The sequence below is a fragment of the Giraffa tippelskirchi genome, chromosome 5, assembly GCF_054371585.1.
Source record: "Giraffa tippelskirchi isolate mGirTip1 chromosome 5, T2T-mGirTip1v1.2.pri, whole genome shotgun sequence".
In the NCBI taxonomy this organism is placed as follows: domain Eukaryota; kingdom Metazoa; phylum Chordata; class Mammalia; order Artiodactyla; family Giraffidae; genus Giraffa; species Giraffa tippelskirchi.
The window spans coordinates 112,106,078-112,131,715 of NC_137279.1; the positions used below are offsets into that span (position 1 = coordinate 112,106,078).

Below are 25,638 nucleotides of genomic sequence, written 5' to 3' on the forward strand. Positions count from 1 at the left end.
AAAGAAGCAGACACAGCTAAAGCAGCCAGCCACAGCTGGCACAGGGCTGTGTCTGCAGTCAGATGAACCAGCAGGACTAACACTGTTGGTGGCTGTTCCCACATGAAGGGGTCACACGGTGATCTGGCTTCCGATCCGGGTCTAAGGAGACTGGGCCCCTGAGACTCCCTAACCCACAGACAACTTGTACTCTATCTACCTCATCCTCAGAACTCAATTGGATTAAAAATCCAAGGACCAGGTTCCAATCAGTCCTTGCATCTTAAGTCCCCACCAAGTTACTTCCATCCCAACTATCTAAGTGGGTTGACAATGATTGATCACCAGACCTCTTTCTTCTACAACTGGAAGATGCAATTAAGGAGAAGACACAACTACAATGTATCAGAGATTATCAAGTACCTAAGAAGAAACACTCGGCAACCTGGACTGACCACCCACAGTCACCCCGACACCATCCACAGCACAAGCTCACTGCTCGAAGCAGCTGCCCTTGAGCTTGCCCTTGAATGTGACCCCACTCCCTCCTTCAGCTTTCACCTGCTCCTCTTCTTCCTTGCAGTGTAGGTTTCTAGAAAGTTAGGCTCCATTTCTCTCCTCCTGTCTCCTCCTCAACTCTCTCCAGCCTCTCTTCGGTTCCCACCCCACCAGTGAAACCACTTCCTCTAAGCCGCCCTTGTTCTCTAAATGCCAAATACATAGTAGAAGGTAACACAATGTCATAAATCAACTATATGTCAATAAAATTTTTTAAATTAAAAAATTAACAAAAACAAACCAAAAAGGCCAAATACAAAACTCCGTTTTCAATCCTCATCTCACTTGCACATTTGTAGCCTTTGACAAGGCACCTACTCTCTCCTTAAATCCCTCTCTCTTGCTTTTCACAACATTGTTTTCTCTAAGTCCCCCACCATTTTCAGTCTCCTCTAGAGGTGCCCTAGGGCTGCACACTCACTAGCCTCTTGTCCCTCCACAGGTTTCATGGTCACCTAAGTGCTGATGATCCCAGACCTGTCCCCACCTGAGCCACCCTCATCCCTGCCTATCTAGCCAATATCCTGTTGGATGTCACAGGTTGATACTTGGGCATCTCACCTTCACATGCCCCTGTCCTCCAGCATCCTTTATCATCACTCTTACCTCTGTACCTCCTCATACTGTTCAGGGATATTAGTTGCAAATAACAGAATCCGTCTGACCAGCTTAAGCAAAAGGGAATTTAATAAAGATTAGCAAGTAGTTCACTGAGTGGCTTGGGGTCTTGAGAAATGGACTGGAACTGCATGTCCAGGAATAATGCCCAGAACCACACCACAGAGTCAGCTAACAAGGAAGGCATCTCCCTCAGGGCAGCTCTGCTGACATCCATACCCCACACGGAGCCTCTTTCTTCCTGCAACTTCATTCCTACAGAATGGAATCAGCGTGGCTTGGTTACAGAGCATAGATCCAACGCCTGCCCTTCTGCTAGGACCCTGGGAAGGACCCGACTCATAACTGAACACAGAGAAGATGTTCAGAGCTCTTAGGTAGCTACAAAGCATGGGCACCCACCGCCCCATCCTTCCTGCTGTGTCCCCTACTCTGTTAGTGGCCACAACATAGTGTGTGGCTGAACCTGGGAGTTTCCTAGATTCCTGAATTTCCCTGCTCTCATCAGTAATGTAATTCTGTCACTCAGCCCTTCCCTGGACCTCAGACTCTCCCCTGCTTTCCACCTTCACCACCAGAGTCTATTGTCATCTTCCTGACCGGCCCCCTCCTTTCAGGCTTACCCATCTTCCACACAACCCAGAGATCTTCTCTTCATTTTTGGAGATTCAGAGTTCTCCAAGGAATCCTTGCCAACCTCAGGATCAAGCCCAAACTCCCAGGGCTGGCAGCCAAGGGCATGAATGACCCAGCTCTGCTCCCCTTCCAGCTTCATCCCCATCACTCCCCATCCTCACACACTTCCCTCTCCAGCAACACGAAACCACTCACAGTTCCTCCCCAGGCCAACCTGCTTCATCCCTCCATACCTCCCACATTCTGGTCCCCCTTCTTCTCGTCTAGATGGACAAGCCCTAGGTTTCCATCCCAGTCCAGCCACCTACTGAGGTATGAACGTGAACAAGTTATCACACCTCTCTGGAGCTCAGTTTTCTCTTCTGAAAGATGAGAATGATACCCTTCTCCCAGGTGCATTGTGAAAAGCACATGACACGACTGGGCAGGGTGCTTAGACACTAGCGCAGGATGAAGGGTGGTCCCCCAAAAGTCATGACCCCATGCCATTCCAAACTGTGAATTATTTAGGGAAAAGATCTTTGCAAATGTAGTTAAGGATCTTGACACAAGATCACCCTGGGTGAACCAATGGGTCCTAAATCTACTGGCAAGTGTCCTCATCAGGGAGAGAAAAGGAGAAGGCCATGTGAAGATGGTGACAGAGATTGGAGTTACGCTAGCACAAGCCAACGAACGCTAGGAGCTAGTAGCAGCTGGAAGTGGCAAGGAAAGGTTCTCCCTTGGAACCTCTGAGGGAGCACAGCCTTGCCGACACCTTGATTTTAGACTTGTGGCCTCTGAACTATGAGAGAACACATTTTTGTTGTTTTAAGCCACCAAATTGTGGCAACTTGTTAGGCAGCCATAGGAAACTAGCACAGACACTCATACAAAGGGTGTTCATCTCCTCCTTCCTCATCCCGTCCAGCAGGGGCTCCATCAGGGATGCTCCTGGACTGGGGACCCCCACAGCCAGGTTCTGGCCAGCCAACAGCGTATCAAAATACCCCATCTCCTCTACAAGCAATCACCACAGAGATGGCCTCTCTGAAGAACGAGTTTGAATAGAGACATTGCTCCACCCTCATCTCAGAAAGGGAACAAGCTTCCCAGATGGCCCAGAGCAAATGAACCCAGGGGACCAGAAACAAGCAGCTGGTCCCCCAGCCTCATAGCTCAGGGGCCGGGCAGGATGACAAGCTCTCATTTATCTTGGTTTCTTAAAGATGGCCCAGGGACTTGCAGCTTATGTTTATTTGTTTATTCCTAACCTCTTCTAGGAAAAAGGAACACTTTTTTTTTCCCTATGGAAATCTGAGGACTCAGTGACATCTGATTATTTTGGCTAAACTCCTCCATTACAATTCCTAATGGTCTACATAGGAGCTTAAATTCCCAGGCATGGACTTCCCTGGTGGTCCAGTGGTTAAGAATCCATCTTGCAAGTGCCATGCAATCCCTGGTCTGGGAACTAAGATCCCACATACCACAAGACAACTAAGCCTGCAGGCTGCAACTACCGAGCCAGCGAGCCACTACTAGAGAGAAACCTGTGTGCCATAGCAAAGATCTCACGTGCCACAACTAAGACCCAATGCAGCCAAATAAATAAATATTCAAAAATAAAAAATAAAGTCCTAGACATTGTAAGAACACTGACATCACTGTCCAGAGATACCTAGGCCAGGGCTGGCTGAGAGTGTCCAGGAGAAGCCAACCATAGAAGAGAAAGGCCTTTCTTTCCACACTCACCAGCATCCACAGCAGGTACCCTTTGGCATTTTCATCCTCAAGTCTGAGTCCCAAGACAACCTAGTCCCTCCCTACCTCTTCATTCCACAGAGAATGAGCTCAGCCCAGAAGGTTACAGAATCTCCTGAAGCCACAGCGGCAGAGCCCAAACTCTCCACCCAGATATGGCAGAGGAAGAAGAGGAGCAAGTAGAGCATGGAGAAGCCTGGTTTCAAATCCTGTCTCTGCTGCTTATGTCAGCAGTGATTCTCTTACTCCCCACCCCACCCCAACCTCCTGTTTTCAAGAGGACTGAAGGGCAAGGGAGTGCTAACATGCTTGCCAACTGCGATGTCTTTCCCTTAAGTGGGATATCTGTCCTTGGCCCGGAAAGAGCCCCCATCATGTAGCTCTAACATGGAAAACCATAGTAATGCAACCATCTTCTCAGGTCTTCAGGGTGGGGCTCTTGTTAAAGAAAATTCATGCTGATTTGGCAGAACCCTGCAGAGGAGGCAGCCAGGCGGGTCCCTCCTAAGCAGTGTTTGTACCTCATCAGTGCTTGGCCAGTGTCAGACACAGGATGGGGTGCACTAGGAACTGCCAGGCTGGCAGATCAACCAGTAAGAAGGGGCACAGTGGATATTAATAAACTCCATGGTCTCCCCCCACCCCACCACATTATTCCATCCCATCCTCCTCCCCTTTTCCCTCTGGGGCTCTCCCACTCACCCCCAAAGCCAGGCTTTTTATTGCTGTCCAGGCAAGCTCCTTCCTTGCTCCATGGAGGGTTGTATTTGAGGGACTCTGAGACACAGGAGGGACAGGACAGCCTGGGGTCTTGAGCCCAGAGACATGCTCCACAGTCTAGACCTGGGGAAAGTTTTCCCATAAGGCCCAGCCCAGGAAAAAAGGAAAAAGAGCCTGGGGGGCCCTTCTTTCTCTGTCTGTGTTCCCAAACAGTGGGAATGCAAGTGTTAAGTTTGGGAGTTAGATGATTGGCAGGACAGTGTCCTATCCCACCTGTCTCGCAGCCCGCGGGTCCCACCCAGAAGCACAGCTTCCCGGTCACCTGTCTCCCCAGCCAGCCCACGAGAGGGCCTCGCTCCCACCATCCAGTCACCCATCAGCTTCCATACCCTCTAGCTCTAGACGGCAGTCCCAGAACCACACTGGTTCCCTACTTCATCATTTGCAGCCAGAGTGGGTGGGCAGGCTGTTTTAGGGTGGGTTTTGAAATGGCAACCAAACGTGAGGACAAGGTGAGGGGGCTTCAGATTCTTAGCCTGGAAAAGCAGCCAGGATGGCCACCTTCCATTGCAGTAATCCACTACTGAGCTGTCTGCAGTATCATCTGATTGAATTCTTACAACAGTCCTGAGGAGATATAATTACCCATTTCACAGCTGAGAAAATGGAAGCTCAGTAATTACCCAAGTCAAACAGATGGTAAGTCACAAGGCTGGAATCTGACCCCAAATCTGACTTTAAATGCCTGCTCCCAAACACCATGCTACCCGGCCTCTTACTTAGGGGAAAGGATGCTAGAAGGAGGGTAGCTGAAGCTTGTTCTGTGTTACTTCAGAGGATGAAAGTGGGAGGAAAGTATGGAAGTTACTGGGAGGAGGTTTTAACCCAGGACAAGGAAGATGATTCCAGCAGGAAAAGAGCCCTCCAGGCTCCTCTGTCCATGGGATTCTCCAGGCAAGAATAGTGGAGTGAGTTGCCATGCCCTCCTCCAGAGGATCTTTCCAACCCAGGGATCAAACCTAGTTCTCCCACACTGAAGGGAGATTCTTCACCAGCTAAGACACCAGGGAAGCCCAAGAATACTGGAGTGGATAGCCGCTCCCTTCTCCAGGGGATCTTCCCAACCCAGGGATCAAACCCAGTTCTCCTACATTGCAGGCAGATTCTTCACCAGCTGAGCCATCAAAGAAAACCCCTCTACAAAATAGGGATTTGCAGACACTGTGCCTTAGGGACTGTACTGGGGAAGGGGGAGCCTCCAATGGCTAACGAGGTCCAACCAAGTGTCCCCCACCCTGTCCAAGAGAGCAGCTATTCTCAGCTGTCATATTCTGGGGTTCCACATGAATTCACTTAATCAAAGGACTTGTGCTTTGACTTGTTAAAAGACCACTGGGTCTTGAATATTCCCTCCAAGCCCTAGAAGCAGTTTTAGAAAGGAGAGTTCAGTCCCCCAGGACATCTGCTAAGGTAGAGCCCCTCATCTGAGTGTCATTACTGAGGTCTCCTATACCAGGACATACTCCAAGCCCTCTGACTGTCTAGTCATGAGGTCACATCAAAAATAAGCATGGGGTTAGCATGTGCTCTTGCCTGGATATTTCCAAGAAATTTCTGGACATTCCTAGTATCTGGGATGGGTTTCTTCTTCCCATAAGAGGATCCCCCAGGCACCAGAAATTTCTCTGGTTCATTAGCTGATAGATTCTCCTATAAATGTCAAAGCCACTCCTCTATGGAAGCCTAACTGTGTCTTTGAAGTTGCAGCAGCCATAAACAGCCCTGGTGCTGCCTTGCTAAGGGCAGGGCATGGAGGTCTGGGAGAGTGGTGTGACTCCGGCCTACTTGCACTCTAATTACTCCCAGTTAAGCAGGAAGATGGCCCAGAGCTGGCAGACAAGCAGGCCAATTGCTAAAAGCCAGAGGCCTAGAAACAAGGAAACCTGTGGTGGGCTAGACCCCCTTTCCTGGGCAGTTGGAGAGAGTTCCTCCTCTTTGTGCAAGTCAGAGCAGAGTTCTCAGGAGAGGGAAATTCAGGGGTAAGTACTCCCAGCCAGTTCCCATCTGGTCCAGTTCACACAAGCGCCTTCCTAGGCATAGATGGAGCCTGAGCCAAAGAAAACTCAGGGTCAGGAGGAGGGTAGGTAGAGAGTCCCTGAGGGACCAGAGCCCCTAACCCTGCCTCTGAGTTCTCAGTGGGGTGTGGGGTTTCCCCTGGTCCTTGGTTTTCCATCCATGGAATGAAGGGGATGCCCCTATGAAAATCACAGACTGCTAGGACAGAAATCGCTCTGAAGTCTTTCTTCAGCTCAACAGGAGGCAGGGGACTTACTGGACTCGGCTGTGGCAGAGCCTGCAGTGAGGGCCGGGACCCCTGCCCCCTGCCCAGTGTGCCTCTGCCTCCCAGCATGCACCCTCCTGAATCTGACTCCACTGCCAGCTTTCTCCTGGCCAGACTCCTACTTGTTCTCTGCCTGTTCACCCAGCACTCCTCGGTCACTACCAAAAAACAGTGTCTTGGCCCCTCTTGTTAACTCAAGGCTCCTACCCTACCCTCTCAGCACCTAGCCTCTCAGGCAAGTAGGGGACGCCCAACCCAAGGGACAGCACTATTACAAACAGACCTCTTTAAGAAGTTACTTCCATGTCAAAAATGAATAGGGCTTATATTTCACAATGTATACAAGATATAAAATCATTACTTTGTACACTTGAAACTAATGTATCAATAATACATTGAGAAAGAATGAAAGAAAGAAAGATGAACAGTGCTCTAGAGCAGGTTTTCAACCTTTTTTACCACGATCCACCTTAAGAAATAAATTATAGCCCAGCACCCCCAGATATGGATGTCAGTTCAGTTCAGTTGCTCAGTCGTGTCCGACTCTCTGCGACCCCATGAATTGCAGCACGCCAGGCCTCTCTGTCCATCACCAACTCCCGGAGTCTACCCAAACCCATGTTCATCGAGTCGGTGATGCCATCCAACCATCTCATCCTCTGTCGTCCCCTTCTCCTCCCGCCCCCAATCCTACCCAGCATTAGGTTCTTTTCCAATGAGTCAACCCTTCGCATGAGGTGGCCAAAGTATTGGAGCTTCAGCTTCAACATCAGTCCTTCCAATGAACACCCAGGATTGATCTCCTTTAGGATGGATTGACTGGATCTCCTTGCAGTCCAAGGGACTCTCAAGAGTCTTCTCCAACACCACAGTTCAAAAGCATCAATTCTGTGGCGCTCAGCTTTCTTAACCGTCCAACTCTCACATCCATACATGACCACTGGAAAAACCATAGTCTTGACTAGACGGACTTTTGTTGGCAAAGTAATGTCTCTGCTTTTAAACATGCTATCTAGGTTGGCCATAACCTTCCTTCCAAGTAGTAAGCGTCTTTTAATTTCATGGCTGCAGTCACCATCAGCAGTGATTCTGGAGCCCAAAAAAGTAAAGTCTGACACTGTTTCCACTGTTTCCCCATCTATTTCCCATGGAGTGATGGGACCAGATGCCATGATCTTAGTTTTCTTGAATGTTGAGCTTTAAGCCAACTTTTTCACTCTCCTCCTTCACCTTCATCAAGAGGCTCTTTAGTTCTTCTTCACTTTCTGCCATAAGGGTGGTGTCATCCGCATATCTGAGGTTATTGATATTTCTCCTGGCAATCTTGATTCCAGCTTGTGTTTCTTCCAGCCCAGCGTTTCTCATGATGTACTCTGCATATACGTTAAATAAGCAGGGTGACAATATACAGCCTTGACGGACTCCTTTTCCTATTTGGAACCAGTCTGTTCCATGTCCAGTTCTAACTGTTGCTTCCTGACCTGCATACAGGTTTCTCAAGAGGCAGGTCAGGTGGTTTGGTATTCCTATCTCTTTCAGAATTTTCCACAGTTTATTGTGATCCACACAGTCAAAGGCTTTGGCGTAGTCAATAAAGCAGAAATAGATGTTTTTCTGGAACTCTCTTGCTTTTTCGATGATCCAGCGGATGTTGGCAATTTGATCTCTGGTTCCTCTGCCTTTTCTAAATCCAGCTTGAACATCTGGAAGTTCACAGTTCACGTATTGCTGAAGCCTGGCTTGGAGAATTTTGAGCATTACTTTACTAGCATGTGAGATGAGTGCAATTGTGCGGTAGTTTGAGCATTCTTTGGCATTGCCTTTCTTTGGGATTGGAACGAAGACTGACCTCTTCCAGTCCTGTGGCCACTGCTGAGTTTTCCAAATTTGCTGGCATATTGAGTGCAGCACTTTCACAGCATCACCTTTGAGGATTTGAAATAGCTCAACTGGAATTCCATCACTTCCACTAGCTTTGTTCGTAGTGATGCTTTCTAAGGCCCACTTGACTTCACATTCCAGGATGTCTGGCTCTAGGTGAGTGATCACACCATCGTGATTATCTGGGTCATGAAGATCTTTTTTGTACAGTTCTTCTGTGTATTCTTGCCACCTCTTCTTAATATCTTCTGCTTCTGTTAGGTCCATACCATTTCTGTCCTTTATCGAGCCTATCTTTGCATGAAATGTTCCTTTGGTATCTCCAATTTTCTTGAAGAGGTCTCTAGTCTTTCCTAATCTGTTGTTTTCCTCTATTTGTTTGCACTGATCGCTGAGGAAGGCTTTCTTATCTCTCCTTGCTATTCTTTGGAACTCTGCATTCAGATGAGAGTATCTTTCCTTTTCTCCTTTGCTTTTCGCTTCTCTTCTCTTCCCAGCTATCTGTAAGACCTCCTCAGACAGCCATTTTGCTTTTTTGCATTTCTTTTCCATAGGGATTTTCTTGATCCCTGTCTCCTGTACAATGTCATGAACCTCTGTCCATAGTTCATCAGGCATTCTGTCTATCAGGTCTAGTCCCTTAAATCTATTTGTCACTTCCACTGTATACTCATAAGGGATTTGATCTAGGTCATACCTGAATGGTCTAGTGGTTTTCCCTACTTTCTTCAATTTAAGTCTGAATTTGGCAATAAGCAGTTCATGATCTGAGCCACAGTCTGCTCCCGGTCTTGTTTTTGCTGACTGTATAGAGCTTCTCCATCTTTGGCTGCAAAGAATATAATCAATCTGATTTCGGTGTTGACCATCTGGTGATGTCCACGTGTAGAGTCTTCTCTTGTGTTGTTGGAATAGGGTGTTTGCTATTACCAGTGCGTTCTCGTGGCAAAACTCTATTAGCCTTTGCCCTGCTTCATTCTGTACTCCAAGGCCAAACCTGCCTGTTATGCCAGGTGTTTCTTGACTTCCTACTTTTGCATTCCAGTCCCCTATAATGAAAAGGACATCTTTTTTGGGTGTTAGTTCTAGAAGGTCTTGTAGGTCTTCATAGAATCGTTCAACTTCAGCTTCTTCGGCGTTACTGGTCGGGGCATAGACTTGGATTACCGTGATATTGAATGGTTTGCCTTGGAAGCGAACAGAGATCATTCTGTCGTTTTTGAGATTGCATCCAAGTACTGCATTTCGGACTCTTTTGTTGACCATGATGGCTACTCCATTTCTTCTAAGGGATTCTTGCCCACGGTAGTAGATATAATGGTCATCTGAGTTGAATTCACCCATTCCAGTCCATCTTAGTTCGCTGATTCCTAGAATGTCAACGTTCACTCTTGCCATCTCCTGTTTGACCACTTCCAGTTTGCCTTGATTCATGGACCTAACATTCCAGCTTCCTATGCAATATTGCTCTTTACAGCATCGGACTTTGCGTCTATCACCAGTCACATCCAGAGTTGGGTATCGTTTTTGCTTTGGCTCCATCCCATCATTCTTTCTGGAGTTATTTCTCCACTGATCTCCGTTAGCATATTTGGCACCTACTGACCTGGGGAGTTCATCTTTCAGTGTCCTATCCTTTTGCCTTTTCATACTGTTCATGGGGTTCTCAAGGCAAGAATACTGAAGTGGTTTGCCATGCCCTTCTCCAGTGGACCACAATCTGTCAGACCTCTCCACCATGACCCATCCGTCTTGGGTGGCCCCACATGGCATGGCTTAGTTTCATTGAGATAGACAAGGCTGTGGTCCGTGTGATCAGATTATCTGGATGTATGTTCATATAAAACTGAAAGAAAGGGTTCGTGCAATAATATTCATTCTTATCACGTGCAGTGTGTCCAGATAGTTCCTATTCTAGTCTAGTCAGATTCATCCTTTAATGCTTATTGCAACTTTCTAGTTAGGGATCAGCAAACTTTTTCTGTAAAGGGCCAGATAGTGAGTATTTTAAGCTTTGAGGACCATATAATCTCTGTTGCAACTACTCAAGGTTTCCATTGTGGTGAGAAAGCTGCCATAGACAACAGGAAAGAAATGGGCCCTGCTGTGCTCCGATAAAACTTTATTTACAAAAATAGGTGGTGGGCTGAATTTGGCCCATGGGCCATAAATTTATGATTTCATGATCACCAATGGGTTAAATAAACCATGGTTTGAAAAACACTGCTCCAGGAGATCATTCCCCACATTCTTCCCCCTGCTGCTGCTGCTGCTAAGTCGCTTCAGTCGTGTCCGACTCTGTGCGACCCCACAGATGGCAGCCCACCAGGCTCCGCCATCCCTGGGATTCTCCAGGCAAGAATACTGGAGTGGGTTGCCATTTCCTTCTCCAGTACATAAATGGGAAAAGTGAAAGTGAAGTCGCTCAGTCGTGTCCGACTCTTAGCGACCCCATGGACTGTAGCCTACCAGGCTCCTCCGTCATGGGATTTTCCAGGCAAGAGTACTGGAGTAGGGTGCCATTGCCTTCTCCCTAACAGAAACCAAATTGTGTTCAGTGCATACCTCCTCTTATGTAGCACAACCCCCAGGGAACTTATAAACTGCAACTCAGGAAAGTGACCATACTCATCAGTCACAACAGCTCAACACGCCAGTCACCTTTTAACCACTGTAGCTCCAGCGTAGACACAGGACTTAAGCTGGTCCAATCAGCCTAAAGAGAAGGATGTGAAGTCCATGCCTGGGGAGTGGTTTCTTTCTCCTGAGTGATACCCAGTGGCACTGTGCCTGTCTCCCCTGGCACCATTGGGGTTGGAGGATTGGGCCTGGCAGGGTAACCAGTCTTAGGAAGAGCCCAATCTGAGGAAGACAGAGCAGAAAGATAAAAACCACCTGGATTCTTGATTTGACCACATATTAAACCACTTTGAGTCTGGTCTTTCCAGTTCTTGTGGCCAAAAGCACCCAACACCAGGGCTGCCCACTAGGACTATTGGGCCCCTGTCCACAGATGGAAACTTGCTCCATTCCAAACAATTTCCAGCTTCTGGGGAAAGATCCATGCTCACTCTAACTAACCTGGGCCCCCAAACCCCTCACTTACAGACCAGTGCCCCGTCAATCAGGGGTACCCACCCCACAGAAGCAGTGGCCTTCAAGGGCATGTTAGGCTCCGGTCTTCCCTCACTCACATGTGCTGACAAGAGTAGGTTGGCACACTCTGAAATCAGGACGAACTCACTTCAGTTTTTATCTGAAAAGTCTTCTGCTAAGAGAAATCAGGCATAGCAGGAAATTTACATCTATCAAACGGGTGATGGTTGGAAAATTAATCAAGGAGGCCACTAAACTGGGGTGGCTTTGATGCCTTAGCAGCTACATAAGCACCCCCATGCCTAAGTCAGAGTCAATCCACTCAACTCTGAGAAAAACACATTTAAGGAGATCTCCTCACAGACAACTCAGCTTTCCCAAGTAAGGCAACCGCTTCGGCTACAGCCAAGCAAATCATCTCACTTTGCTTCAGCATCTTCTCTATAAAGACTTTGCCCCAGCTGCTGTCAGTGGAGTGCTCCTAATCACCTTTGGTTTGGTACTTACTCAAATTAATACATGTTCAAATACACTCAAAAAAACATGCCTCAGTCTCTTTTTAACACAGAATAGAAACCCAATTTATAAATGGGAGATATTGGGTATCTAGGTCTTCTCAGGTGGCACTAGTGGTAAAGAACCTGCCTGCCAATGCAGGAGATGCAGGAGACTCAGGTTCGATCCCTGGGCCGGGAAGATCCCCTGGAGGAGGAAATGGCAACCCACTCCAGTATTCTTGCCTGGAGAATCCCATGGAGAGAGGAGCTTGGTGGGCTACAGTTCATGGGGTCACAAAGCAACTTAGCATGCACACGTTGGGCATTCAAGCTGGCTTTCCCCTTTGGCCCAGGAAAGAGGTTCTCATTTAGACTACTAAGAGCAAGAATGAAATAAAGTATCTGATGTCACCGAACTGTATGTTCAAAAATGATTAAAATGGAAAATTTTATGTTATGTCTATTTTACCACCAAAAGGAAAAAGGAGGAAAGTAAGATAAATGAAAGACACTGAGGGCAGCAGGGCAGGGCAACAGCATGTTGAAATCCTGCATAACCTCCTCGGAAAGGCAGTCACAAAACACTGTCCTGCGGGGCTGTTGCCGTGACTTCATTTCCAGGAAGGCCTGGGTGGGGACCAGCTTTGGGGACAGTAGGCTAATGGGTTGGGAAAACGGGGAGAGGCCTGGGGCTGAGTCAGTAGCAGCAACAAAAATCAGACCCTTTCGTAGGCATTTTTCTCCCACATTCCAGCATTCTACAATGCACTCCTAGTAACTCTGTTATGAACGGGGAGGCCAAGAGGAGCACTCTTTTATTTATTTATTTTTGTTGAAGTATAGTTGATTTACCATGTTGTGTTAGATTCAGGTATACAGCAAAGTGATTCCGAATATATATATTCTTTTTTCATATTCTTTTCCATTGTAGTTTACTATAAGCTATTGAATATAAGTAAGTCCTTATATGCAGTAAGTGCTATGCAGTAAGTCCTTGTTATCTATTATATATGTAGTAATATGTATCTGTTAACCCCAAATTCCTAATTTATCCCTCTCTCCTCTTTCCCTTATAGTAACCATAAATTTGTTTTCCATATCTGTGCATCTATTTCCATTTTGTAAATAAGTTCATTTGTGTCATATTTTAGATTACACATGCAAGTGATATCATAAGACATTTGCCTTTCTCTTTCTGACTTACTTCACTTAGTATGATGATCTCTAGGTCCATCCATATAGTGCAAATGGCATTGTTCCATTCTTCTTATGGCTGAGTAGTATTCCATTGTGTGTATGTGTATGTGTGTGTATATATATATATATATATACAAAGCTAGTGGAGGTGATGGAATTCCAGTTGAGCTATTTCAAATCCTCAAAGATGACGCTGTGAAAGTGTTGCACTCAATATGCCAGCAAATTTGGAAAACTCAGCAGTGGCCACAGGACTGGAAAAGGTCAGTTTTCATCCCAATCCCAAAGAAAGGCAATGCCAAAGAATGCTCAAACTACCGCACAATTGCACTCATCTCACATGCTAGTAAAGTAATGCTCAAAATTCTCCAAGCCAGGCTTCAGCAATACGTGAACCGTGAAATTCCAGATGTTCAAGCTGGTTTTTGAAAAGGCAGAGGAACCAGAGATCAAATTGCCAACATCCGCTGGATCATCGAAAAAGCAAGAGAGTTCCAGAAAAACATCTATTTCTGCTTTATTGACTATGCCAAAGCCTTTGACTGTGTGGATCACAATGAACTGTGGAAAATTCTGAAAGAGATGGGAATACCAGACCACTTGACCTGCCTCTTGAGAAACCTGTATGCAGGTCAGGAAGCAACAGTTAGAACTGGACATGGAACAACAGACTGGTTCCAAATAGGAAAAGGAGTCCGTCAAGGCTGTATATTGTCACCCTGCTTATTTAACGTATATGCAGAGTACATCATGAGAAACGCTGGGCTGGAAGAAACACAAGCTGGAATCAAGATTGCCGGGAGAAATATCAATCACCTCAGATATGCAGATGACACCACCCCTATGGCAGAAAGTGAAGCGGAATTAAAAAACCTTTTGATGAAAGTGAGAGAGGAGAGTGAAAAAGTTGGCTTAAAGCTCAACATTCAAGAAAACTAAGATCATGGCATCTGGTCCCATCACTCCATGGGAAATAGATGGGGAAACAGTGGAAACAGTGTCAGACTTTATTTTTTTGGGCTCCAAAATCACTGCAGATGGTGAGAGCAGCCATGAAATTAAAAGACACTTATTCCTTGGAAGGAAAGTTATGACCAACCTAGATAGCATATTAAAAAGAAGAGACATTACTTTGCCAACAAAGGTCCATCTAGTCAAGGCTATGGTTTTTCCAGTGGTCATATATGGATGTGAGAGTTGGACAGTTAGGAAAGCTGAGTGCCGCAGAATTGATGCTTTTGAACTGTGGTGTTGGAGAAGACTCTTGGGAGTCCCTTGGACTGCAAGGAGATCCAACCAGTCCATCCTAAAGGAGATCAGCCCTGGGTGTTCATTGGAAGGACTGATGTTGAAGCTGAAACTCCAATACTTTGGCCACCTCATGTGAAGAGCTGACTCATTGGAAAAGAACCTAATGCTGGGAAGGATTAGGGGCAGGAGGAGAAGGGGATGACAGAGGATGAGATGGTTGGATGGTATCACTGACTCGATGGACATGGGTTTGGGTAGACTCCGGGAGTTGGTGATGGACAGAGAGGCCTGGCGTGCTGCAATTCATGGGGTCGCAAAGAGTCGGACATGACTGAGCGACTGAACTGAACTGAACGATTTAGTGAAGGAGTGAGAGGCTAGATTGGGTAGGTAAGCAGGCAGGAATTCAGGAAGGACCTGAGTGCCCAAACTTGGACTTTTAATCAAGTTTGAAGCAATGGGGACAGGAGAAGAACACAGTCATGTGTGCTTGGGAGTAGTCTGTTGCAGAGGGATGTTCAGTATGCAGCATCCAGACAGTTGTTATAATAATAATTACTGTGAAAAGCTTCTTTTAATGCAGCTTTTGTACTTACAAATACCAGCAAGGTCCCAACAACTCTGGGGAACAAAGTCTAGGTACCTGGTTAGGGCAAAAACATGAAAAAGAAAAAATGCAACAATTCATCTCATATTAGGAATCCATCCGCTTAGAGAAGATAATGTAAGCTCAAAACCCAAGCCCTCCTGCCCACTCTGCATTTTGCTATCACAAACCCAAAAGGTTGTGGTCTGTGAGGAAGCAAATGGTTGTCTACCAGTCCCTGGAAAAGAGAGAACTCCACAGTCCCTCACCCAGGATGAGCCATGGAAACACGTGGAAAATAAAACTCAGGATGGTCTGAACACAGTGATGATGGAACATCAGAGCAGACAGTCGCAGGAGCCATCTGCCTGCCCCACTGGTCAGGACACAGAGGCAGGGGGCTTGCCGACAGGAAGCAGGTATTATTTCCAGCTGGTGCTGATTGACGAAGGCGATACACGGAAGCTGCTATATATTGGGTCATAAATCTGAGCTTGCCAATTTCCCACTAACATAACTCAGCTGCATCCTCTTGGAGAGCCCCGGGGAAGCAGGGGACAGGGGGGCTGGCCCAGCTCAGGCCTGAATCACTCTCTTCTTCTCATTAAAGAATAATCCTTCATTTTCTGAAGCTGCAGCAAGTAGGTGGGTGACAGTTTTAATATTATTCTTCAACCCACGATCTTTCATGCATGTGAAATATTTCATTAAAATAAATAAAAGCAGTTAAATTACAAATAATTCTCTTGGTGGCAGATTGGGGACTCTCTTCAGCTGAGGGACCTGTGCTACTTTCCTCTATTTTTTTCCTCTTGTTCGATTTAGTGACCGAACATTAACTCTTCTTTCTTTCAAAAAAAAATATTTATGTATTCATTTAGCTGTGCCAGGTCTTAGTTGTGGCATAAGGGATCTTTAGTTGTGGCATGTTGAACTCAGCTTAGCTGTGGCATGAGGAATATAGTTCCTTGACCAGGGATCAAACCTGGGCCCCCTGCATTGGGAGCGTGGAGGAGTCTTAGCCACCGGACCACCAGGGAAGTCCTGAACACAACTTTTCTTGAGGAAATCTTGAGGTCAGCAGAGTATGGAGCACGGTTGACTCCTTTAAAGTAGGGGGTCTTGGGAGGCATGACTGGCCAGTGACCTGAGGGCATGGGCCAGCTGCAAGGCACCAGGGACAGAGCTCTGCCCCTTGCCGCCCCTCAGGAAGAAGGAAACCCCAGCCCCACTTCAAGCTGCCCTGCCTGGAGATGGGAGAAGTCCCAGGGCTTCATTTAGGAACAGATAGGAACAGAGGTTGCTTGTGGCAAGTGAGAAGAATCACGAGTGCGTGCATGCTTAGTCGTTTCAGTCATGTCCAACTCTGTGTGACCCTATGGACTGTAGCCCCCAGGCTCCTCTGTCCATGGGATTCTCCAGCCAAGAAAACCAGAGTGGGTTGCCATACCCTCCTCTAGGGAATCTTCCTGACCTAGGGATGGAACCCGTGTCTCTTATGTCTCCTGTGTCGACAGGCAGGTCTTTACCACTAGTGCTACCTGGGAAGCAGAGAAGAATCATATCAAGTCTTAAATCAGAAAATGGTAGGACCAGATGAAGACCCGTGGCTCTCTTTAACCCAACTTTCTCCATCTACCTCCACCCTTCTCAGCTACCTCCTGCCCACATTCTTCTTTTTTAATTGAAATATAGTTGATTTACAATATTGCATTAGTTTCTGATGTGCAGGCAAGTGCATATATATATATATATATTATATATATATAGTCTTTTTCATATTCTTTCCCATTATGGCTTACTACAGGATATTGACTATAGCTCCCTGTACTATACAGTAGTGACGTACTATAGTATAGTATATAGTGTAGTGTAGTATACAGTACTATACAGGCTGGAGCTGTTGGCTTGGACGGTAAAGCATCTGCCTACAATGTGGGAGACCTGGGTTCGATCCCTGGGTCGGGAAGATGCCCTGGAGAAGGAAATGGCAACCCACTCCAGTATTCTTGCCTGGAAAATCCCATGAACAGAGGAGCCTGGTGGGCTGCAGTCCATGGGGTCGCAAAGAGTCAGACATGACCGAGCGACCTCACTTTCACTTTCACCGTAGGACCTTGTTGTTTGTCTCATTTCGAGTAGTTTGTTTCTGTTAACCCCCAAACTCCTAATTTATCTCTCCCCCGCTTTCCCTCTTGGTAACCATAAATTTATTTTCTATGTCTGTGCATTTGTTTATGTTTTGTGAATAAGTTCATTTGTATTATATTATAGATCCCACATATAAGTGATATCATTGATGTTTGTCCTTCTCTTTCTGACTTACTTTACTTAGTGTGATAATCTCTAGGTCCATCCTTGTTGCCTCAGATGACATTATGTCATTCTTTTTTATAGCTGAGTAACACTTCATTGTGTATATATCTCACATCATCTTTATTCATTCATCTGTTGATGGGCATTTATGTTGCTCCCACGTCCTGGTTATTATAAATTGCGCCATTATGAACATTAGGGTGCGTGAATTTTTTGAATTTCAGTTTTCTCCAGATACATACCCAGGAGCGGGATTGCTGGATCGCATGGCAACTCTATTTTTACTTTTTTAAGGAACCTCCACATTCTGCCCTCATTCTCATTGGGAAAAACAAACAAACCAAAAAAAGACATCCTGAGGGCCTTCTAAGTATCCTTCCAATGAGAACTTGACACACAGCTCCTGCTTATGATTATCAACTAATTTAGGAAAGTCAAAGGAATTCATTCCATAGGCCAATGCTGACTGATTATAGTGGCTGCCTAGAAAAACTTATTGAGGCTTAGATCTGAAGTCATCTCTGGGCTCTGTGAGAGAGACTGAGCGGTGAGGTCCGCCATGAGAACAGGATGGGAAAGTGTTGCCACACATGCCACGTATTTTCTAATCAGGGGACTCTATTCAGAAATAATTCATTTATGCTGGGAGTATCCTAGAAAATGTCAATGAGATAACAACTGAAGGCTCAGGATCAAGGAAGTTTCAAATCCCAGTACGTTTTTGTCTCTGATCACAGAAATGAATTCTACAATGTATTTGTTATCCTGATTCAGGTCAACAAGTCAGAATCACCGTTCTTCCTTTGAGAGCTATGAGCTGTTGGTGCTGGGAATGGAGTTATGGCTGATGATTGCTTTCCGGTATCTAGTGGTTAATGAAACAAACTGCTTTAAAAACAAACAAATACCTCTTGGCAAAGAGGCCAGGGCTGAGCCTTGGAAAGCCTGCCTAGGAACCTCACCCCTGGGCTACCAGTACCTCCAAGGGAGGTCACCGACCTGGGTGGCCACCCTGGACAGAGGCTGTGTGACACACACACATGGGCCAAGATGATTTCTATAGGCTCAGAGCATTTGCCACAAAGTGAAATAATGTTTATTTCCCCTCAGTTAGTGATTCATTTCAATTTGAGCTGAAAATAAGACCTTTGCACATACAGGTTTGAAGGTCAATGGTTCCTACCTTGTTCATCCATGCAACATCACTTTAAGAATTGTTTCCAGAGGCCAACAATTCATTCCCTTCAGGAAATGGACACTGGAGTGGCTGCAAGGGGTCAGCCATCCTAATGGGGCCATGCCTCATCCTCTGTACTTAACCTTCTGGTTCTACATCCACTGCAGGGGTGGAAGTAGGGGCGCATGGCCTTGAAGCATCCTTATGGTAAAGACTCTCCCTCTCTCTCATAGGGTCTGAACAAGATAACAGGTCCCTCTTGAATAGAGTTCGATAGATTTACAGGCAAAAGAAGGATGTGTCACTTGCAAAGCAAGCCCTTCATGTACAAACCAGTTCAATCTACTGAAAAGGGCTCAGTGTCCCCTGGAGCACAGTCCAGAGAGGAGGCATGTGACTGGACACAGAAGAAAACCAAGTTGGACAGAACATGACTTGGATGAGTTAATGAGCTTGGGACTGAAGATGGCTTATTGATGGGCAAAGGTTAACTTTATATGGCTAAGTGGAAAAAGCTGTATACAAAAAAGGAATGCACAATGTAACCCCATTTTATGTGTGTGCCATGAAAGCCCAGCTGCTTTACTTGGATGTGGGACTTCCAACTTGCAGGGGAATCCATTTTATGGACACACACAAAGAACAAGATGGAAAAGAAAGGAACTAAACTGTCCACATTTCATCTCAGCAAGGAGGAATTACTAATGACCTTGGGTTTGGTTTGTCTTGTTGGTTCTTTTGTCTTCATATGTTATTTCCACATTTTCTGTTTTTTATTTGAGCACACATTACTTTTGTAATAGAAATGAAGTAAAAGTTACTTTAAAATAATTATAAAAGGGTGGGAAAGGGAAAACGAAAAAGAACATGAGTATTGGAATTATTTAGAACTAATAGGAATCCTCATTCTGTCCCTTTTTAGCTGGCGTCCTTGGACAAATTATCTTCCCCTGGCCTCTGTTTCCTCTCCCTTAACCACAGTGCATGCTTAGACAGAGAAAGCAGACTTACTGTTTTTTATGGTGGGTGGTTATTGGCTTCATAGGGGTGCTTAGCAGCCAGCAAAAGATGGTTGTGGTGCTCGGGAGAGGTTTGTGGTTTCTTCTGCTGAGACGGAGGGTCTAGAGTGGACATGAGGCAGCCTGGTGAATGCCAAGAAATGGTACAGCTGGGAGGCGCTCAAGCTCGCCACCCAAACCCCCTGCAATGCCTCCAACCCAAGCATGGGGAGAGCTGACCACGGGGGACTTTGGGGACTCCAGTCAGCAAGATTCCAGCCCATGTGTAGCCATGACTGATGTGAACTGACACTCAACTCACTGGGACCCAGTCTCCAGAAACAGCCAGCAGACATTTCCTTCAAAAGCACTGTGTAGGTGCTTACGAGTTGGGGGCCAAGTCAGGCTAGGAGAGGGGACAGACGGATTCCCCTGCAAGGTGGAAGTCCCACATCCAAGTAAAGCAGCTGGGCTTTCATGGCAGAGGCACAGGGACACAGGGCATACCAGGATGGGGCTGAGCACAGCTCCAAAGGCCTTTGGGGATACCGTACACCACGTGCAAGACATCCAGTGGCCCAGCAGCTCCAGCCAAAGGGAGCCGGCCTGGGGCCACTCTGCTGTGTAAATTTGGCTCCAAATCACTCACGTTAATTTCTGCATGAGCTCCAGAGTGTCCAGAGTTCTCAGCTGGACACATAATTTCACCTTCTTGATAGATCACCGGAGTTTCTCCTGTCATAAGAAAAACAAGATTGACAGCCGGAATCTGTCAAGAAATTATCTGAAAGCAGCAATGAGAGTCTCATGTATATGTAATAAGACAGTGATGTCTCCTTTCTCAGAGGCAGCCTTGGAGGGTTCAGGTACATTCCCCCTGAGGATGGCTGACCCAAGGCCCCCCAGTTGCTGAGAGGAGGTGCTCCTGCCTCCAGCAAACTGTAGCTGTTCCCTCTATAGAAAAACTACAAACAGCACATCTTTATACACCTCCCAAGCCAACCCAGGAGCTGGGGCCATAGACATCACATGGCATCAAGGATGGTTCTAAGAAAAGCAAGGAAAGAAAGAAAAAAAAAGCCTCTGTGTATTATGTGCATCTGAAAAGGGCTCTTGTGTTTGTTCATTATATGTTTCATTTATGTATTTGCATTCAGTAACTCCTTTCTTGTGTGGATGATGATCAAAGTAGGACCCAAGCATTTTAGAGCTGGAAGGAAACCCTGAGATTAGACAGCACCCCCCAGTGCCCAGCACAGCATCCTGGACTCAGGTGCAATATCCTCACTTGATGGGTGAGACTAAGGTCATGGTCACACATTCTAACCACAAGTCTGCTGCTCCCAACAGCTCTACCCCAACATTCCTACTTCAGTCCCATTCAAGAAACCAGAGCACACAGTGAGGAGGCAGAGCTGAATAAGACAGAGCCCCTGCCCTCCCCCGAGGGACTGGTGGGAAATGCAAGGATGTAAGTGACTGTGATGTTAAAAAATAATACTAAAAATTTACAACCTGGAAATCAGGCCATGAGAGGACAGTAAGTCCTTCCAACGTCATTTGGTCATTGTTTCTCAAGCCCATCCAAGGATTATTTAATTATCTAGGGGAATGTATCTTTGTTGAATATCTATTTACCATTAATGAAGGGCTCAGACTCTGTGAAGTTACATGTTGACTCGTAGATCATGCCAAGTAAAGGTGTAAATAATGTTGATCCAATAGAAGGCATAACATCAAAGATTGATTCTTTTAATTGCCCTGTAGGACATTAACCAGTTATATTTTGTTTTTTAATTGTGGTAAAATACACATAACATAAAATTTTACCATCTTAACCATTTTCAAGTGCACAGTTCAAGGTCATTAACTACATTTGCATTGTTGTGCAACAATCACCACTATCCATCTCCCAGCCTCTTTTCATCCTGCAACAGTGACACTCTGTACCCATTAAACAATAACTCCCTACTCTCCCCTCCTGCCAGCACCTAGCAACCACAGTCTACCTTCTGCCTCCATGAATTTGACTACTCTACATATTTTATATAAGCAGAGTCAGGCAGTATTTGTCCATGAGACTGGTTTATTTCACTTAGCATATTGTTCTTAAGTCTCATTCACATTGTAGAATGTGTCAGTTTCTTTCCTTTTTAAGGCTGAATAATATTTCACTGTACATGTACACCACTTTTAGCTTATTCATTCATCTGTCCATAGATACTTGGGTTGCTTCCACCTTTTGGCGATTGTGAATACTACTACTCCAAACCTGGGTGTACAAATCTCTCTTGAGACTCTGCTTTCAGTTCTTGTGGCTATATATCCAGAAGTGGGATTGATGGATCATATAACAACTCTAATTTTTTGTAGAACTTCCATACTGTTTTCTACAGCAAATATACAGTTTTACAGTTCCACCAGCAGTGCACAAGGGTTCCAATTTCTCCAGATCCTTCCCACTTGCTACTTCTTGGAGATTTTTTTATTCTAATGGGTATCAGGCATCTTATTATGGTTTTGATTTTCATTTCCCTAATGGTTAGCGATGTTGAGCATCTTTTCATATGCTTATTAGCCATTTGTATGTCTTTTTCAGAGAATTCCAACTCAAGTTCTTTGCCCTTTTTAAAAAATCAGGTTGTTCAATTTTTGTTGTTGAGTTGTAGGAGTTCTTTTATATATTCTGAGTATTAACCCCTTATCAGATACATGATTAGAAATGTTTACTCCCAGTCCATGGGCTATCTTTTTACTCTGTTGACAGCATGCTTCCATGCACAAAAGTTTTTAATTTTGGTGTAGTCCAATTTATCTATTTTTTCTTTTGTTTCTTATACTTTGGGTGTCATATCCAAGAAATCGTTGCCAAATCCACTGTTATGAAACTTTTCCCTTATGCTTTCTTCTAAGAGTTCTATAGTTTTAGCTTTTCCGTTTTGGTCTTTGATGCACTTTGAGTTAATTTTTGTACATAGTATAAGGTAAGAATTCAACTTCATTCTTTTGCATGTGGATGTTCAGTTTTCCCAGCACTATTTGTTTAAAAAAAAACCAAACTGTCCTTTCTCCATTGAATAATCTTGGCATGCCTGCCAAAAATCATTTGACTATATACGTGAGGGCAACTGGTTTTGTTTTTAATTTAGAAATTTTACTAACATTTCCTTTTAAGTGCTTATAAATACCCAGTTCCTCAAAATGCCTTTGAACTGGCTTTACCATCTTCTTGGTTCCCTCATCCGTGAATTTCTAAATCTCTGAAACTTGCCCATTCCATGTTTTATGAAAATCATGTTTTTAAACATTTGAATATTATGCTTTGGCAGTGACTACAAAGTGCTGTGGGTGTCAGGGTGAAGATCATTTCTAGTTGAGGGATTCAAAAACCTTTTCACTTTTGAAATCAGCCTTATGATTAATGGCTAGACTTGGCAGATAGACATGGTGGTTTGGGGTGAACATTAAAGACCCCAGAAACAGCAGGAAGACTGTTTTCCTTGCTGGCTGTTCCTTTCTTGTGTGTCTTAGCCAGCAAAGTCTATTGGCCAACACAGGTGTTGATACTTTTTATGAAAAAGTCTTGGGGAAAAAAAAGCTTCTTGCCTCTTCCATATGTCGTTTTCTTCACAACAGAATCCTGCCACAGTGCCAGGTCAGTGCCTTCCTCCTGAGCCTCCACCTCTACCTCACCCCCTTCTCCTACCCCAATGAGAGGCTTGAAAGGCCTGGGCCTTTCTCTCCCCATTTTAGATTCGTCTCCGATTATGCCTTGACCAGGGAACCGCATTTCCTGGCTGTCTCCTTCCCACCACATGGGGCATCAATGAAATATCTCCCTGACAGAATCTAAATGCTACCAGCATCAATCACAGGGATAAACCACAAACAAGCCTGGGACAGAGCAGTCATCTCTGTCAGATCCAGAGTGGTATTAATTAGAATACTTAACTTCTGGCCTCGGAGGATGAGAACTGCCGCCCTCAAGTGACCTTTGTCTCAGCAGTGCGTCCGCAGCCACGGCAGGCAGCGAAGCCCCTCTCTCTGGGGACCTTTTACTCTGCAGGGTGCTTCTGCCCCTGGTGGAATTTAATGCTGAAGCTTGGTTTTCTGGGATCTCAGGTGTGCACATGTCTCCTTGGATTTTTGAGATGACTTTGTTGTGGTCCCCAGGACTTCCCCACCTGAGCTTCCTTGCCCATGGCCATGGCATTCCCTCAGGCTCAGCGGCCACAGCAGCCTGCCTGTGGCTGGATGCTGGATGTCCCAGCTTCTGTCTTGCTGAGAGTCTGTCACTGGCTTCCCTCTCCTCCAGGGGAATCCACATACAGCTGTGACCCAGAAGAGCCTCAGCAGAGCCTGCACCCTGCATGCTGCTGTGACCCATGGCCTTGCGCTGGCCCACTCCTCTACCCTCCCAGAATCTCAGCGGTCCCGACTCTCTGACCGGGACACCTCAGCCTTGGTTCAGCCTCTACAATGAGTAAAGACGCCTCCCCGCTGGGAGGGCTTACTATGGGGCCAACCAAGGAAGGAGTGAGTTGGGTGAAGACGCAGAGATCTTGAAGCAGGGCTGCTGGGTGACTTTCCCAGTTGGGTAACCAGTGTGGACTGTGGGTGGTTGAGGACAGGCTCGGGCTCAGCCAGCCTGCACTTGATTTCATCCTACACTAGCTGAGTAACCTTAGGCAACTCGCTCAACCTCTCCGAGCCTCAGTGCTCATAATAATACTTTACAAAGCTGCTCAACAGTAAATATAAAATGGTATAGCACCTGGCAGTACTCGATCCTCAACAAATGTTAACAATTTCTTGGGGATCAGGGGGTAGGTTTTGTCATGCTTGTGCTGTTGCAGTTGTGTGTACATAAAAAACATAAAGTCCTAGGAGAAGGACAAGGGAACAAAGGCCAGAGATCCTGCTGCTCACATCCCTAGACCCTCTCTTTGCTAATCGATGTTTCTGCAGACTCGTAAAGGAGGTCGTCCTACTTTCATATCTGCTTGTACAGAGAGTGATAAACTGTTATCTCCTTAAAGTAATCTGGACTGTTTTCGGCTGGGCCCTGCTCTACCTTGACAGATGGAATTACATTCATCTCCCTTCCCCTTTGGCCATCGGAAAGATCAATGAGATGTTAGTCTCCTTGCCTCCTACTTTTTCCTGGGGGAAATGCTGACAGCCCAAAATTAATGTGGCAATTGATTTACCCGTGGTATCTAAAGGCACAAGACAAGTCCTCCCACTGCTGGGAGGGGAGATGGGGAGACAGCAGCCTCTGGCCACGTTATGGATCTGGCTCTCAGGCTTGCGCTGTCTAGACTGGTTGGGGAGACAGTGGCAAAGAGGCCAATTCACCTGGGATCTACAGCCTGGAGACTGGCCCGCCCTAGCCTTGAAGTCCCAAAGCCACGGACACTCTCAGGTTCTACAACCTTGACAAGCTGTAGGCCTCTCCAGGCCTCAGTTATTTCATCCACACAATGAGGCTGGAGATCTCTGCCGTGATGACTGAGGTAATATGAATAGACGTACTTTGTAAATGTTAATTTTTTATCTAAGTACAAATGTAATGTTCTTGAGTGAGAAACCGACCAAGTTTACAGGTGTTAAAACTGAGGCCTAGAGAGATGAAATCCATATCATTTAGGGAAGTTAGGGAGACTGTCCATCGCCTTCACTGCTGTTGACACTGGGATTGCCCCCCACTCCCCACTTTGTACCGGTTCCTTGGGAGCGAGAATAATGGACAGATGAAGGGTTGAGAGGGTCACGTTCTTGAGATTCTCAAAGGAGATTTCCTCTCAAATAGAACATTTGTTGGACACCTTCTGTGTGTCAGATGCTTTCCTAGGGACCATGGAAAGCAGATTCTCCTTGAGGGTCCCTTGGACAGCAAGGAGATCAAACCAGTCTCCTGAAGCTGAAGCTCCAATACTCTGGCCACCTGATAACGAAGAGCCATCTCATTGGAAAAGACTCTGATGCTGGGAAAGACTGAAGGCAGGAGAAGAAGGGGATGACAGAAGATGAGATAGTTGGAT

The 25,638-nt window shown here is 45.9% G+C and overlaps 1 protein-coding gene across 1 annotated transcript in view; it reads right to left on the reverse strand.

The window, feature by feature from the left end:
* The window catches only part of PROK1 (prokineticin 1), a 32,903-nt gene extending 11,548 nt beyond the window's left edge, over window positions 1–21,355 (reverse strand). Inside the window, exons 1-3 of the mRNA XM_081492802.1 lie at window positions 21,233–21,355; window positions 20,244–20,329; window positions 19,608–19,738 (exon numbers count right to left, since the gene is read on the reverse strand). The gene's annotated coding sequence lies outside the window, so the exon portion shown is untranslated. The remainder of the gene's footprint in view (window positions 1–19,607; window positions 19,739–20,243; window positions 20,330–21,232) is intronic.
* Between the last annotated feature and the right edge of the window lie 4,283 nt (window positions 21,356–25,638).